Genomic DNA, 16219 nt, shown 5'->3' on the forward strand with positions numbered 1-16219 from the left:
ACACACAATGGAACAACTCAAGATTGATAAGGAGACCCTGGAATTTGACCACAAAGCAATGTCACTATGCCTTAAAGGAATAAGGTTTGCTACAGAAAAATAGAAACCTATGGCACCCCCTAGAAACAACAATATCATATTGTTGGATGCCTTCTACATGCCTAGCAAATGAATAAATGTGTGGTAGCAATACTGTAAGAAACAACCCATTCATGCTTCACAAAAAGCAAGGGGAGGAGGATAGGCATGTGCTACAACAACTGTACGACCAGGAATGCAGAACAACAAATAATGCTTGGAAAAACAGTAGACACAGCCGGGAAATTTTGGAAAGCTAGAACATACAGACGGGTGGCAAGAAGCAAGAAAAGAAGATTTCTCAGGAGCAAACATCTCAAAATTTTGAGCTCCTCTTCCATTTCTTCCATCCATATGGGGTCTCTTTCCTCCATTGTGATGATACCTCACTTTGAGCCCATTTGTGCATTGAATTACCCTACCAAACTAATTGCATGGTCTTTAGAGAACTTGGCTATATCCTCTTCTAAATGCACGCAAGGGTCTTCTCGTGATATGTGGCTATTGTGTGTGTGTGTGTGTGTGGCAACAAATTGCTTATAATCTTTCGCCTTTTGTTCCGATTCCTCCTTTGGAACTTCAGGACAGGTTGGAGGATTGGACTTTGACTTCACCAGGGTCCTCTTCTCGCCCTTTGAGGCTATCTCAGATTACGGTGCCTGCATTGTATAAAATCCTTCTGCCTCAACCTTGGGTTTCAGAGAAAGGCAATTCTATTTGGTGAATGCATCGCCCAGCCAAGTGGTGGAGAAAGTGATTAAAGCAGCTTTGGGCTTACAAAACTCCTCTTTGACAATAGGTTTTCTTCTAGCGAGTGCTTTTGGGCATTTTTCCATCTGGACAGATGTTGGCCCGTAGGCACATTGCTCCTGCTCGTTGCCACAGAAGCTTGAGTCCTCAGGAGACTGTGCCTCATTTATTTTGGTTTTGTCCATGTTCTTGTGAGTTCATCGATCTTCTTTGGCAGCGCCTGCAAGTGAGATTCCCGACTAGTCTTTTTGGGAAGTCTTTTTGGCTCTTTGGTTTTTATCCACCCAGACCAGAGTTTCATCTTTTCTTTGTTTGGATTTGCTATTTGGCACTCTAGACTTTATGGACAGACAGGAACTGTAAAGGTGATCCCATATTTTCCTTGGTTGTGTTTTTTAAGCGTTCTCTGCAGTAATCCTTCTTTGATTGTTTGCAGGACACATTGCATAGATCATGATTTATATCTAGCATACACTGAGATTTTCAGTTGATGTATTTTTGGTTGCCTCGTTTTGAGGTTGCTACTCTTGTAATATAATCAATCAAAAGTTTTCACTAAAATAAAATAAAATGTGTGTGTTGTGTGTGTGTGTGTGTGAGAGAGAGAGAGAGAGAGATGTCTATACATTGCATCAAATTAATATTTTCTAATTTGATTGCAGATAGAAACTAATGAATATCAACAAGTTGTCCTATATGATCATTCAACTCGAAAGAGAGCTTAGGATATTGTTGAATTATCTATTTTCTTTTGAAGATTGAAAATGTACTGAAAATAGCAAGATTAAAACAAGCTAATCCAAATAAGCTCAAAGCTTCACCAAGGTTAATCCATAATAAATTACAAGCATATACAAGACATCATAAAACACGTCCTTTCATAAAGATATTTATTCAAATGATTACCACAGGTTGCTATTATAACCAAGAGTAAGGGGGTAAGGCATCATTCATAAGATCCATCATGTAAGATACTCAAATTAACTAAATTTACTAAATTTATTCAAAAAGGTAGATTCCCTCGAATTGTATATGTGGCAAGCTCTGCATGGTTCTTGCATGTGTCTACTATTCTAGAAGTAGGTCAACGCACTTGCCACCATAACGCCAAGACAAAAGTTAGAACTTCCAATACTTGAATGGGGAATACGACCTTTAACCTGTGGTGGTTATACTGATCACCAGAATCTAGAAGCAAGCTACAATTTTTTTCTTTGCAAAAAGAGACTTCTATTAAGTATTAAAGAAAACCGTTAGAGCAAGCTCCATACGGGATACACCATGCAATGCATGAAAATCTCAAGAGCCAAAAAGAAAGGATTGGGGCTGATAGTGCCATCTCAATCCAGTAGAAACCTCCGAGAAAAAGGGAGAACCCCTCCAAACTCGAAGAAATACAGTCCTCCTAGAAGAGGCTGCCCGTGACGGGCCCTGCATGCTAGCCCGTATGGCTATCAAAGTGTGAATTGTGTCGGTCCAAATACCCGTGAACACTTGTGATGGTGTATGTGGGTGCCATCCAAGGCCTCTGTACATCTGGCTCTCCAAATGTGCCAAGAGGAAATGCTAGCCAAAATCTCCCAAGAGGTATCCACTGAAGCATGAGAAGCTCTGAAGGGAGTAAGTGGTACATCCGGAAGAGAGCAGGGTTCTATCACCTGTCGGCAGACCGAGAGTGCCCAAGAAGAAGGCTCACCCTCATAAAACACCTGGGGCCTAGTAAGGGATAACCATGCGACCGAGCCCCAAGTCATGAAGAAAGGGGAAGTATGAAAAATGCTGAGTATCCGAGCAATCACTTTCCAAACAGTCCTCGCCTGACTACAGTCCCAAAGGCAATGTCGCACTGACTCCTTTGCAGAATGACAGCGAGGGCAAGTAGGATCAGCCCCAAATCGTGATCTCCACATGTTCATTGCAATCCCTCCATGAATAGAAAGCCAAAAGAAAATAGTGATCTTTCTATTTTTGAGGGATTTCCAGAGCCTCCTCCAGAAATTCCTACGCAAATCTGCGGTGATGAAGAGGCTGTCCCAATGGGGGGCTTTGGAGGGAATCCAACCCCTACTACTCAGTTGAAATCTCCTGGCATTACCAACCGTGAAATGAAAGAAGGGAATCCCCCTCTCTCGATGCCCATGATCCTATCCACTCAAGCTACACTATTGAAATCACCCATATTTTAATTATTAAGTGAAATTTAATCAAGTCGATCCAATACAAGTCAATGAAAAAGTCCACTGTGCAATAGATTAAATTAAACTCTTGCTCTTAAAAATGAAGAGAATAGTATGACCAAGCATGCCTATTTCACCATTCGTTAAAGTTCTAGTTAAATTTCAGTCAATATTCAATTACACAAACAAGCCGAACAAGTTAATTGATACTAGTTAGGTTAATAGTCCATCAAGTAAAGACATTAGCATTAAGTCCATATAGACTTAGATGTCATCTCAAATTATTTTATCATTAACAAATCAACAAACTTTTAAAAATTCTTGAGATAGCAAATAGTTAATAAATTAAAGCTAGATTTGAGCAAGATAGCTATCCCACTTTACAAAGGAACCTTTAAAGGCCATTGAAGCATATGTAAAATAGACTATGTGTATTAAAAGAACCAAACATATTCAAAGAATATATTTATGAAACTTTAACCCTATCCAAGGCATCCAAGTAAGGCTTTTGAAAATTAGTAGTCTAATATATGCTAGCTAGACATAAAATGCAAATGTTCCAATACCAAGGAATTGCTATAAACCAGTATTCATATAAAGTGTTTAAAGTACCTTCGAACTATAACTACATGTAAAAAATTTCCTTGCATCAGTAAAGCAAACTTTTTTCCAAAAAATATATTGTACTTTTTTCTTGTGGTAAAACGTACATAGTAAGCATAAATTGTCAGAATCCTTATGAGAGAGTAAAACACACTAAGAGTAAGACAGATAGAGTAAGCATAAATTGTCAAAGCCCATATGTGAAAGTAACAAAAACCATGTATCAATCACTTTTTCAATAAAAGAAAACAGTAAAGGTTGAATATGGATTAACAAGGTAAATTGAGTGGGCTTAAATGGCCACCTCTAATGAGATGTAAGAGTGACTTAGTGAGAAGGCATCTTAGAATGCACTCTCAACACACACCCTCTCAAGCACACATCATATACATGTAGACATTGTCAAGCGCACATCACACACGATCAACAACACAAAACACATAATTTTCAAGCACACAACATGCACACATAGCTTATAAACCCGACACACTTTTTTTTTGGGGTGAATGTTGTCTCTGTGCCAACATGGACTTAGGTAGAGCAGAATGTGTGTGTAGAGTAGCGGCAAAGCTCCGCTTGTACTTGCATAAGGCTAGAAATAATCTCTCTTAGAAATCCAACTTGCATGTTCTACATGCAAGTTCTACATACGATTCCTACATGCCACTCCTACATGCGAGTTCTACATGCGAGTTCTACATGCAACTCCTACATGCGAGTTCTACATGCGAGTTCTACATGCGAGTTCTATATGCGACTCCTACATGCAAGTTCTACATGCGAGTTTTACATGCAACTCCTACATGCGAGTTCTACATGCGAGTTCTACATACAACTCCTACATGCAACTCCTACATACGAGTTCTACATGCAACTCCTACATGCAACTTCTATATGCAAGTTCTACATGTAGAGAGAGAATGTGTTACAATTCCTACATGTAGAGAGAGAAGCTCTCCAACTTGTATAAATACCCCATAATGGAATGAAGCCCACACTCTTTGGAGCATTGTGTTGAGTTCTACTTTGGTATTCCAAGAAATTGTCTCAAGTGTTCATGCTTTCTTGCACTCCACGTCCAAAAGCATGTCCTAACCTTGCAAGTCCTGCTCCCCTCTCCTCCAACCTTGCAACCCATCCTCTCCCTCTCCTCCTCTCTCCTCCTCCTCCCTCTTCCTTCTTCCTCCTCCTCCTCCTCTCTCCTCCTCTCTTCTCCTCCTCCCTCCTCTCTCTTCTTTCCCCCATGCTCTTACACCTTCTTCCTCTCCCACTCCTATGTTCCCCCTAAACCCTTAGTTCCTCAACCCTTAATCTCCATGATCTACAAGGAGACGAGTTCTCCACCATGTACTCTACTCTAAATCTTGGAACCTATTATAAACTCTGGAACCTCTTTCTAAACCTTGGAACCTCCTTCTAAACCTTGGAACTCCTTCTAACCCTGGAACTACTTCTAACCCTGGAACTCCTTTTAAACCTTGGAACCTCCTTCTAACCCTGGAACCTACTTTTAACCCTTAAACCCTTCCTAAACCCTGCAACCCCCAATGAAGGCGAAAGCCTTCATTACCTCAACCATGATGATACACATTCCTTTTACACATGCATGCACTATGTTTGCTTACCACACTTAAGCCTATGTCTCTCACCGGAACACGACTCGAGATCCTAAGCTACACGTATACTACAAACGAGAACCTCGATATATCTGTAGGTGACAGAAAGCCTCGGAAACCTGCATATACTAAGAATACCCTGCTCTTCCTACGGAAGCTGTAGGAAAGAGCCAACATTTGGCGACGCTGCCAGGGAGACTAGCGTCTCAAGTAACGAGTAAACATACACAGGTATGTGTAAAAAACAAACTACTTCAAACTTTCACAAACATAGCACTCAAGGGTAAGGAGAGTAAAATTTTTTTTTCCCATTTCTAGCCAAACATATCAATCCCAAGCATCAACCTTGGGTTACTACCTTAATAAATTTTCTTTATTTCTTAAAAAGAAGCCACTTGATAAACAATCAGGCTAGGTAGTGGACACAAATGCGTAGAGCTTGCAATTTCAATCATTTCACCTTTTTGCAGAAGAGCAAACCAAGCTAACCATAAAAATGAAGGGGAAGGTAAGGAGAAGAAGAACAACGGGGGAGAGAGAGAGAGAGAGAGAAGACTCCAAACATGCGGGTGTGAAGTGATGAGCCACACCACAAACTCATAGGTTTTATTAGGATTAGGTTTTTCACCCTATGACTGTCTTAAGATAGTCATAGGTGTCATATCTTTAATAAAGGGGTGGCAATGTGCCTTTACCCCAACAACCTCCCACCTAAAGGCTAATGTGCCTAAAGGGGAGAAAAGAATAAAAAATTACAGCAATATACAGTTACTGTATACAAGACCATAAAATAAGAATGGTCTCATCCTAATCCCATGATGTGGCGGCAATGGGCAAACCGCTCTGTAGGCAAGCTCTTAGTGAGCAAATCTGCAGGATTATCATCAGTATGCACTTTCACAAGCTCAAGTCACTTGTCTTCCAGTACCTCCCTGATGAAATGATATTTTACATCTATGTGCTTGGTCTTTTGATGAAAGACCGGATTCTTTGCCAACATAATAGCACTCTGACTATCACAATGCAAAACTGTCATATCTCCTGTAATGCCCAAATCTCCCACCAGCCGAGTAAGCCATATTGCTTCCTTGCAAGCCTCAGTGGCTGCAACATATTCAGCTTTAGTAGTTGACAATGCAACGCATTTCTGCGACCGAGACACCCATGATATAGCACCTCCTGCAAAAGTGAAAATATAACCGGTAGTAGACTTCCGGTTATCTGCATTCCCTGCATAGTCTGAATCTGTAAAACCATGCACCAATGCATTTTGCCTACCATAGCATATGCACAAGTCTTTGGTACCTTTGAGATACCTCAAGACACCTTTCACTGCTTCCCAGTGCCGCTTGCCTGGATTTGCCATATACCTGCTGATGACTCCCACCGCAAAAGCAATATCCGGACGAGTGGCAACCATGGCATACATCAAAGAACCAACTGCAGATGCATACGGAACCTTGGCCATCTCAGCCTTATCATCATCTGATCTGGGGCTGTCCTTACTGCTGAGTTTTAAATGTGGAGGCAACGGGGTACTAATAGACTTCCCCCCTTCCATTTTAAACCTCTGTAGTACCTTGTCAATGTACTCCTTTTGTGACAGAAACAAAAGTCCCTTGGACCTGTCACGAGTAATCCTCATGCCAAGAATATGGTTTGCATCACCCAAGTCTTTCATGTCAAAAGACTTATGCAGTTGTTTCTTCAAAGCACTAATCTCATGCTGAGATTTACTGGCAATCAGCATGTCATCCACATATAGAATGAGTAGCATCAAACTGCCATCCTTTGCCTGTTTGGTGTACAAGCAATGATCGGTCTCACACCTATGATACCCTTGGGACTGCATGAAGGCATCAAACTTCTTGTACCATTCCCTTGGTGCCTGCTTGAGTCCATACAAGCTCCTCTTGAGCTTACACACAAGCTTCTCTTTTCCTTTAACACCATATCCCTCTGGCTGACTCATGTAGATCTCATCATGGAGATCTCCGTGAAGAAAAGCAGTCTTCACATCCATCTGACATAAATCCATGTCCTCATGAGCAACAAGAGCTAACACTGCTCTCAAAGTAGTCATCTTGACTACAGGGGAAAAGATCTCATCAAAGTCAATGCCCTTCTCCTGCTTAAATCCCTTGGCAACCAATCTGGCCTTATACCTCGGTAAAGCATTTGAATCCACTTTGACTTTGTAAACCCACTTGCATGGTAAAACTTTTATGCCTGCAGGTAACTGCACCAAGTCCCATGTATCATTTTGAAGTAGGGAGTCCATTTCTGACTGCATGGCTTTCTCCCACTTCCTTTTCTCTGTTCTTCCCATAGCTTCCTTGAAGCTGGAAGGCTCACCACAATCTGTCAGCATGATAAAATCAACCACATTATTGGCTCCTGGAACAAACCTGGCAGGAGGCCGTTGTACACGGGTGCTCCTCCTAACAAAATGTTCCGGATTAGGCTGCTGTCTAGCCTGTTTGTCATGCATGATGGGTGGCTGTACCACCATATCTGGCTGTTCTACAGCCCCATCTGCTGGCATATCCAGTGGTGCATCATTGGCAAAATTATCTGGCTGATTTTCAGCCTGTATACCCTCTTGAACAGGGTTATCTGCAGCAGCCTGCTGCTGCATATAAATGGGCATTCTTTGCTGTCCAACATCATCATAAACAACCCTCCTGTATTCCACAGCTTGCACGGGTTCCTTGTGTACACTATCCTCTTTAAAGATGACATCATTGCTACGTATAATCTTCCGTTTAACGGGATCCCATAACCTGTACCCCATTTCACCTTCGTCACCATAACCCATAAAGATGCATCTGAAGACTTTGGCTCCAGTTTGGTGCGCAGTTTTTTGCGTATATGAGCAAAGCACTCGCAGCCAAACACACGTAAGTGCTTATATGAAGGTGGCTTGCTAGACCACACCTCCTCTGGCACTTTCAGCTCCAAAGCCTTGTTTGGCGACCTGTTAATAATGTGAATTGCTGTTTGCACGGCTTCTTCCCAAAAGCCATGGGGTAATGCAGCATAAGACAACATACATCGAACCTTCTCCTGAATAGTTCGATTCATCCGCTCACTTACACCATTTTGAGATGCATTATGAGGGGCTGTGAGTTCCTGTTTAATGCCCTTAGCTTCACAAAACTGTACAAAAGCATGTGACACATACTCACCCCCATTATCGGATCTGAGGCATTTCAGCCTACGACCTGTCCGATTCTCAACCTGAGCGACAAACTTCTTGAAAGCATCTAAGGCATCGCTTTTATGCTTCAAGAAATAGACCCACACTCTGCGTGTGGCATCATTAATAAAAGTAATGAAATACTTTGCACCCCCTAGTGATAACTGTGGCATCTCACACAAATCAGTGTGCACTAGATCAAGCGGTGCTCTATTCTGGGGAGTTCTCCTCTTATGAGGAGTCACAGAATGCTTGCCAAATATGCAATGATCACAAGTAGGCAAATCTGAAAAAGAAAGAGACGGCAGATAACCCAAACATGACAGTTCTTGCATTCCTTTAACAGACATGTGTCCTAACCGGCTATGCCACAATGAAACCTTTGGCAGCTCGGTTATGGCAACAACATGATTACCCACACTGGAAACATAAAGAAGGTACAAGGTATCACTCTTATAACCCTCAGCTACTACAACCTGGCCATCAGTAATCACCCATTTGGAATCCCCAAATGTGGTGTGGTAACCACTGTCATCCAACAAGCCAATGCTAATCAGATTTTTCTTGATTTGCGGCACATGGCGAACACCATCAAGCATAAGTGACCGTCCATCAGGGAATACTATCTGTATACTGCCAATCCCTGCAATCTGACATGCATAGTTGTTCCCAAGACGAACAACTCCATGAGTACTTGTGTAGGAAGTAAACCACTCCCCATGAGGAGTAACATGAAAAGAAGCACCTGAATCCAAGAGCCAGGTGTGCATGTCATGGCCATCAATAACCAAAGTATGTGCAATTACAGCAGAAGAGCATAAAACATCATGTATGTCACTGTCACTATCCTCTACTGCAACATTCACTGCATCCAAGTCATCTGCCTTGGCCTTGCCTTTGCCTTTGCTTCCACTGCCTGCATCCTTTGTTTCAGCCTTCTTGGCTTTCTGATCCCGTATGAACTTGAAGCACTTAGACTTCACATGTCCCTTCTTGCCACAATAAAAGCATTCAATATCCTTTTTGCCACGGGACTGACTGCGGGATTTGGACTTACTAGCAGATCTCCCCTTCTGCTGAGTCCTGCCTCTTTCCTGTACCTGCAAAGCATTTGAAGACTTGCTGCCCGCATTATTTTTCCTGCTCATCTCCTCCATGAGGAGAGAGCTCTCTACATCAGCATATATAAGAGTGACATTCGAATTAGACAAGGTGGTCTTGAAAGTGTCCCAACTCTCAGGAAGGGTACACAACAAGAAAGTAGCCTTGAACTCCTCATCAAGGTTCAACCCCTGTGCAATCAGTTGTGTAAAGATGGCATTGAACTCACTCAAGTGTGAGGTCATAGCTGTACCTTCCTTCATGCGAAGATCAACCAGCTTCTTCAACCAATACACCTTACTGGCTGAACTCTTTTGGGCATACAACTCTGCTAGCCTCTGCCATACACCATAAGAGGTCTTTTCAGCCTGAACATTGTACACAAGAGAATCACTGAGAGTAAGCATGATAGCAGCCCTCGCGGACAGATCTAGCTCCTCCCATTCATCATCTGACATCCCAGATGGTTTGACACCCTTCACCCTTATGGGCTTAGAAATCTTCTTAAGCAGAAGTACATTCAAACACTGTTCTGCCCATAATGCATAATTGTGTGCCCCTTCCAACTTCTTTATGTTCAGAATTGATGATTCACTTCCCCCTGATGCCATATCAGATAAGGAAAGTACCTGACTCCCTGTAAGTCAAGAAAGACTGAATAAAATTCTGATTTCTCAGAAAAAACCCGCTCTATCAAGAGCCAGGAGCACTCACAATAGTGCTGTTTTTTTTTAAAACTGTCAAAAGGATCTGCAGCAAAACAGTAAATGTCCCTCCAGTCACTGTACCTTTTGACACACTGTACCGTGCTCAAATAGGCATAAAACAGTAACTCCAGAATGCTGTAGCTGTTCCACAAGCGCTTTAACAGTGCATCAACAGCTGACAAAGCACAAAACACTGCTGTAAACACTGCTGCACTGCTGTCCTGATCACTTCTCCCACCTCAGATGAGGTATTGCACTGATTTAATATGCATAAACCACTTGGCATACACTGTTTTGTTCACCGAAAAAAAAAAAAGGGCTCCAGACACTTCAGCCTGTCACAAAACCTGCAACAGAAAATGGGATAAATCCCAAGCAATTACCCTTCTGCCAAGGGAATAAAATGCATCTGAAGATCTCTGACAGTAACCCAAGTGCTCTGAAGCAAAATCTGGGCAAAAGCCCCTTGATCTGACACTTGTACCAAGTGAAAACAACCTCAACAATGAGGGATAAGGCATACAATGTGCAAATCTCTCTGACAAAATCAACTAACAGTGTAATGCAAATACTGCCCTGTGTAGAAATGACATACACAGATCCCAACGTACAAACACTCAATGAGGAACCTTTTGAGCACTGTCAACGATGGACAGTTAGGGACCGAGTAAACTTGATGCGCCCTGGCCAAGCGTGGCTGAACTGAGGTTCTCTGAGTGTTGCACAAGAAATGTGACCTGCAAGAAAATGTCACCTCCACACTGCGGAAATCGAGACAAATGTGTGCACTCTGGCACCACACTACCTCAAGGCATACAAAGCATCAACTGCCGGGCAAAAGCCCTATGATCTGCTCACCCGTAAACTGAGATTCAAACCCAGTAAAAGCATATATCCTCTGTCAGATGCATAAATCCCGATATCTGTGCACAAGTCCTCCTCCAAGCAGGAGGGAAATAAAAGAAAAGTACTTGCTGTACTTCACGCAATACAATGCACCTCGGGAAAAGTCCAAATCTCCTCGCTGGACCTGCTGTACTTTTCTCGAAATTCGAGATTTTCTTCTTCTTCCTTTTCGAATGCTTCCTAGGCTTGCGTGCCTAGATGCCTGACGCTGCTCCCCGAAAAAAAAAAAACACATCCCTGTCGCAGTTTCCAAGGAACAGTACGGCGACGTCCATACAGTACGGACGCCTGTACGGAGTCCGTACGACAGTACGGACGGCCGTACACGTGTGCGCCTGTGCGCCGCCCTGTTCGAAGCCTGAAGGCTGTAGCAGCTAGCAGTTGTTGTGCAGCTGCTGGCGCGGCTCGGCGCCGCCCTACTGCAGCTCGCCCTGCGCTCCTGCCCGCGCTGTCTCGCTGGCCCACGCTACGCTGCCGCTGCAGCTGCCCGCGCTATGCCCTGGCTGCTGCCCTTGCTATCCCGCTGGAGCTGAAGATAGGTAGAGGGGGTGGGTAGGCAAGGGTAGAAGGGGAAGAGGCTCTGATACCAGTTGAAGGGGAAGGTAAGGAGAAGAAGAACAACGGGGGAGAGAGAGAGAGAGAGAAGACTCCAAACATGCGGGTGTGAAGTGATGAGCCACACCACAAACTCATAGGTTTTATTAGGATTAGGTTTTTCACCCTATGACTGTCTTAAGACAGTCATAGGTGTCATATCTTTAATAAAGGGGTGGCAATGTGCCTTTACCCCAACAAAAAAGTTATGGCTCGAGAAGAGTTTAGGGTTTAACCCTAAACCTAAAACCATTTCCTATAAAAACCCACTCCATTTCCTCATTCTTCATCTTTAACATCTTGCCTCCATCCTCTTCCTCATTTCGAGCCCTATGCAAGACACTCCTCCCTCTCCATCGACCACCACCCTACTCCCATCCTCACATGGTAAGTGACTTTGAGCCCATCTGGCAACGATAACCTAGCCATTCACCCACCGTCCATTGGTCCTCGACAATCCCGTTACATCGAGAAAGACTTGGAGAGCATTTAGGTGACCACCTCTTCCTCCCTTTTGGATTTCCATCAAAGTTTTCCCTCCGTCAAGTTTTTTTTTCTTCTTTCTTTTTCCCCCTCCCCCTCCCCCCTCCCCCCCTCCCATTTCCACCACCTCTTTCTCCACCCCCCCATCCCACCACCATCCCCTCCCCCTGTCCCCCCCTCTCTCTCTCTTTCTTTCCCTCCCCCTCTCTCTTTCTCTTTCTCCACTCCCCCACCCTCCTCCATCTCCTCTCTCTCGCTCTCTCTCTTCCCCCCCGTACTCTCTCTCTCTCTCTCTCTCTCTCTCTCTCTCTGTGTGTCCCCCCCCCTCGCCGGCCGTTCCTACCCTACCTACCTAAAGCAAGGGCCTAAGCCCTTGCTTTGACCGCGGCGGCGCGCCAGTGGCGCCCGCCTCGCCAGTGAGATAGGCCTTGTCATCTTCCGACACTTCTTTTTGTTGGTGCGATGGGATGATCAGCTGCATGGGTGGGATGTTGGTTATGTCATGCCTTGCAAATAATAGGGATGGCCTTTGTAAATTATGCGTAGGGTTTTAGTCCTGATGGAACGTTCCCAGTTGATTGTTGGATGAGCAGATATGATCCTGATTTTGAGTTGCTTCCATTGGATAAGCACGCGTGCGTTGAGGTGATCTTCCACTTGTAGAGCAGCCATAAGCTCTTGGTACACCACTATTGTGCATTGTAGTGGGGCATCATTGGTGTTGTCTTCCAATGCCTGATTGTTGTGCACTAGCAATTGGAAGTTCAAGCTTGGAGATGATTATTTTTTGGGAGTGCCTCATTCATTTTTTCTTTGTATTGATGGTAGATGGTTGTGTATGCCTTCTTAAGCTTTCTCATTTGCAAGGTGACCTTTGCCTGTTGAGGAATGTCTTCAGTGGTATTGGACCATTGGTCCAAGACTTGGGCTTGTGAAGTGCTGGCCTCTTGAACTATAGCAACTTGGTCTTTTAAGATTTTGCATTCCCTTGTAAGCTCGTCAATGCTGAAGGGACGTACTGCCAAAGATTGTTTCATGTCTTCAAGCTTGTCTTTGCAACCTTGGAGCTCTTCTTCTTTGTGAATTAGAGTGAGAGTCGAGCTTGTGCCATTACCTCCATCTGTTGCGCATGTGCAGATGTCAAGGAGTTATAGTAGCTCTGTAGGATTGCCATTGCTTCTACTGTCACAGTCAGCTGTGTTTGATTTTGGTGGAGGTTGGAGGTCACATCCCTTACTGCCTTCTCTTGAGCTTGGAGAGCTTGGTTCATGCGCACTTCTTCTACCTCCTTCTCATCTATCTGTGCCCGAAGTGCCTTGACCTCTACGGCGATTGCCTGGAATTGGTCTTCGATTTTTGATGCAGTCTGGCTTTCCAATTCTCTTGCATATTCTTCCTTGGCCAAGCTAGTGAATAGTTCTGACATTTGGATCATTTGGCTAGGTTGATGTTGGAGAATGACAAATGGTGATGAGGTCTGGCAATATTGCTGATACAAGTGGTGCCCATGTAGCCATCCCGATGATTCTGTAGTACTTGGGGGAGGTTGTTCCAATGGCATTTCAGTCCCTTGTGTACAATAGTCATACTATTGATCTAGCACTAGCTCCCCTTGTGGCTCATCGACTGGCATGGCGTCGATGGGCGGTTCGAGTGCTAATGTAGTCGCAGGCTTTGGTGCTGATCTTTCCTCAGATTCGGGTGTCGATCTTGTCTCGAGCTCTGGCTGTTGCTGTTGGTGGAGACTTATTGGTTGCAGTTGTGCACCGAGCTGTAGCATCTCGTTGGGCAATTCCGCAATCCCGACCTCCAGAATAGGTATTTCTACTAAGGCATCTGCACTTATCAATGTGATAGTTGGAGAAGTTGGTGACAGCTCCCATACTGGTGAGAAGGGTATGTCCAACTCCTCAATTGGGTTTGTGACTAGGGCAGAGTCATTTCTTTTTCTTGTAGTTCTTTTTTGATGATTATAGCCAATAAGTGTGGAATTTTACATTTTTGGCCTGAAGAACCATCGAGTTTCTTGGTAAAGAAGATGACGAAGTGCTGGACCTACTCTTGTTTTAGCTTCCTACTTAGCAAAACAAATGTGCGGAGTGGAAGGGAGCGATCTTTGCCGTACTTAAACCCAAGATTATGGATATGAATTGTGCTGCTTCCTTGAGTCGACAATGGCTGTGTAGGCCGGTTGTGATAGGGTGGCATTTGTTTTTCTTGGTCATGCATTGAATCTTCTTCAGAGCTATCGCTTTGGACCACGAATGCCTGTGGTCTCTGTGATTGAGAGGATGTAGATGGCTATGAACTCTGGAGGGGGTCTTGTGGTTGAGGCGGTGGGCTCTTTTTGCACATCCTCTTTAGTGGTGGCATATTTTCTGAACCTGCATCCATGTGTATGTAGTGTACCATTGATCATTAAATTGATTGGCATGCCAGTATGACCTTTCTGTGAGTGTGAGAGAGAGAGAGATCTTATTTTTATACATGCTTTGAGAGTGTGGAATGAAAGTGTGTGGTACAATTATTCATGTAATCATTTATGTGTCTAAGCGAAAGCGTGTGAGTGCACGTGACCTAGTAGCTAGGTAGGGACTAACTATATGCTTTTTTTGCTGGGATTTTCATAGGGGAGCTAGAACTCATTCATCACTTCTGAGCCCTAGAACAAATCGATTGATGCTACCTATATGTGCAAAGACGTACATATGCAAGTGAGTGCTCATGATAAAATCTAATACTAACTAAGACTTGGTTTCCCAAATCTTCATTTTTGTCGGGGATGGCTTGTGTGTTGAGGTAGTAGCACTTCAGTCGGCTCCCATTTATTGTTGTGTTGAATTAGACTCCATCCAATGTTTCTAGCAGCATAGCTCCAATAAGATTCATCTTTCATACTCGGTATGGTCCTTGACCTAGATACTTTAGTTTCCCCTTGTGTACTTTGGCATTGTATAATAGGACTAAGTTGCCTTCCTTGATGTCTTTAGCTTTAAGGTTTTTGTCAAACCATGCCTTTCTTCTACATTTATTTTCGATATTTCTTGCTACAGAAATTATTTTATTTAAGTCAAGTGTGAATATGGCAAAGTATTCCATAGAAGCGCATCGAATGCAGCAAGGGTCCTAGTGGATACTTTGTGTGGTTTTGTTGGGGACACCTAACTAGCCTATGTTTTGCCATGCTAGAATGTCGGTATTGTGGGTGATTCCATGTTAATACTAATGTCACTAGTGTTATTGGTGTTGTGCTTGATTATTGTCCTTTAAGCGCGGTTATGTTGGAATCGGTTGATTCGATGATTTGTTCAATCGATTGATAATAACTAATGTAATTGGCGGCTTAAGTACAGGTGATGGGACTAATGGCGAGGATTGGAGTTAGTGTGAGGGCACCGATCGAGGTGTCACATGGCGCAACTTTTATGGCCATGGGCCAGTTTTGTATTTCTTTAATATTGCAAAGTTTGAGTAATATATTTTGGATAGGACATCAATCAATTTTGGACCCAAAGAGGCTATGTAAAGCAAATCCCTTCTTTTGGAAGAAAGGGATCATTTTGGCTCCTTGTGTTTTAATGAAATATTATAAATACTCTAGATGAGGAAGCGTGAGCCACTCATCTAGGGGGGGAAGATTGTACCCAGTTTGCTTGTCGCTATCATTTGTGATTGTCTTCCTCATCTCCAATTGAATTAAGTGGTTAATTTTTGTGAAAGAGTCCCCCTTTTGGTTTCAATAAAAGTGCCACAGGTCACCTTGAATAGAATATGTGATCAAGGAAAGCGCAGACAGAGTGTAAATGCCATGACTTACTATACCAATCTAAACCACCTGACTGGTAGTTTTATCTTAGACCTCCACAAAGTGTTCATTAAGCAATACTATGGTACCAAGACGGCAAGTCTCATAAACAAACAACAAATTGATTTCAAGAGAGGGAAAAAATAGTATTCAGGAAGTGTGCATCCCTCCTTTGCCATTTGGAATGATGTCGGGATCGC

This window comes from Dipteris shenzhenensis, chromosome 24 (genome assembly GCF_047967505.1).
Source record: "Dipteris shenzhenensis isolate YYH24624 ecotype China chromosome 24, Dip_SZ_1.0, whole genome shotgun sequence".
In the NCBI taxonomy this organism is placed as follows: Eukaryota; Viridiplantae; Streptophyta; class Polypodiopsida; order Gleicheniales; family Dipteridaceae; genus Dipteris; species Dipteris shenzhenensis.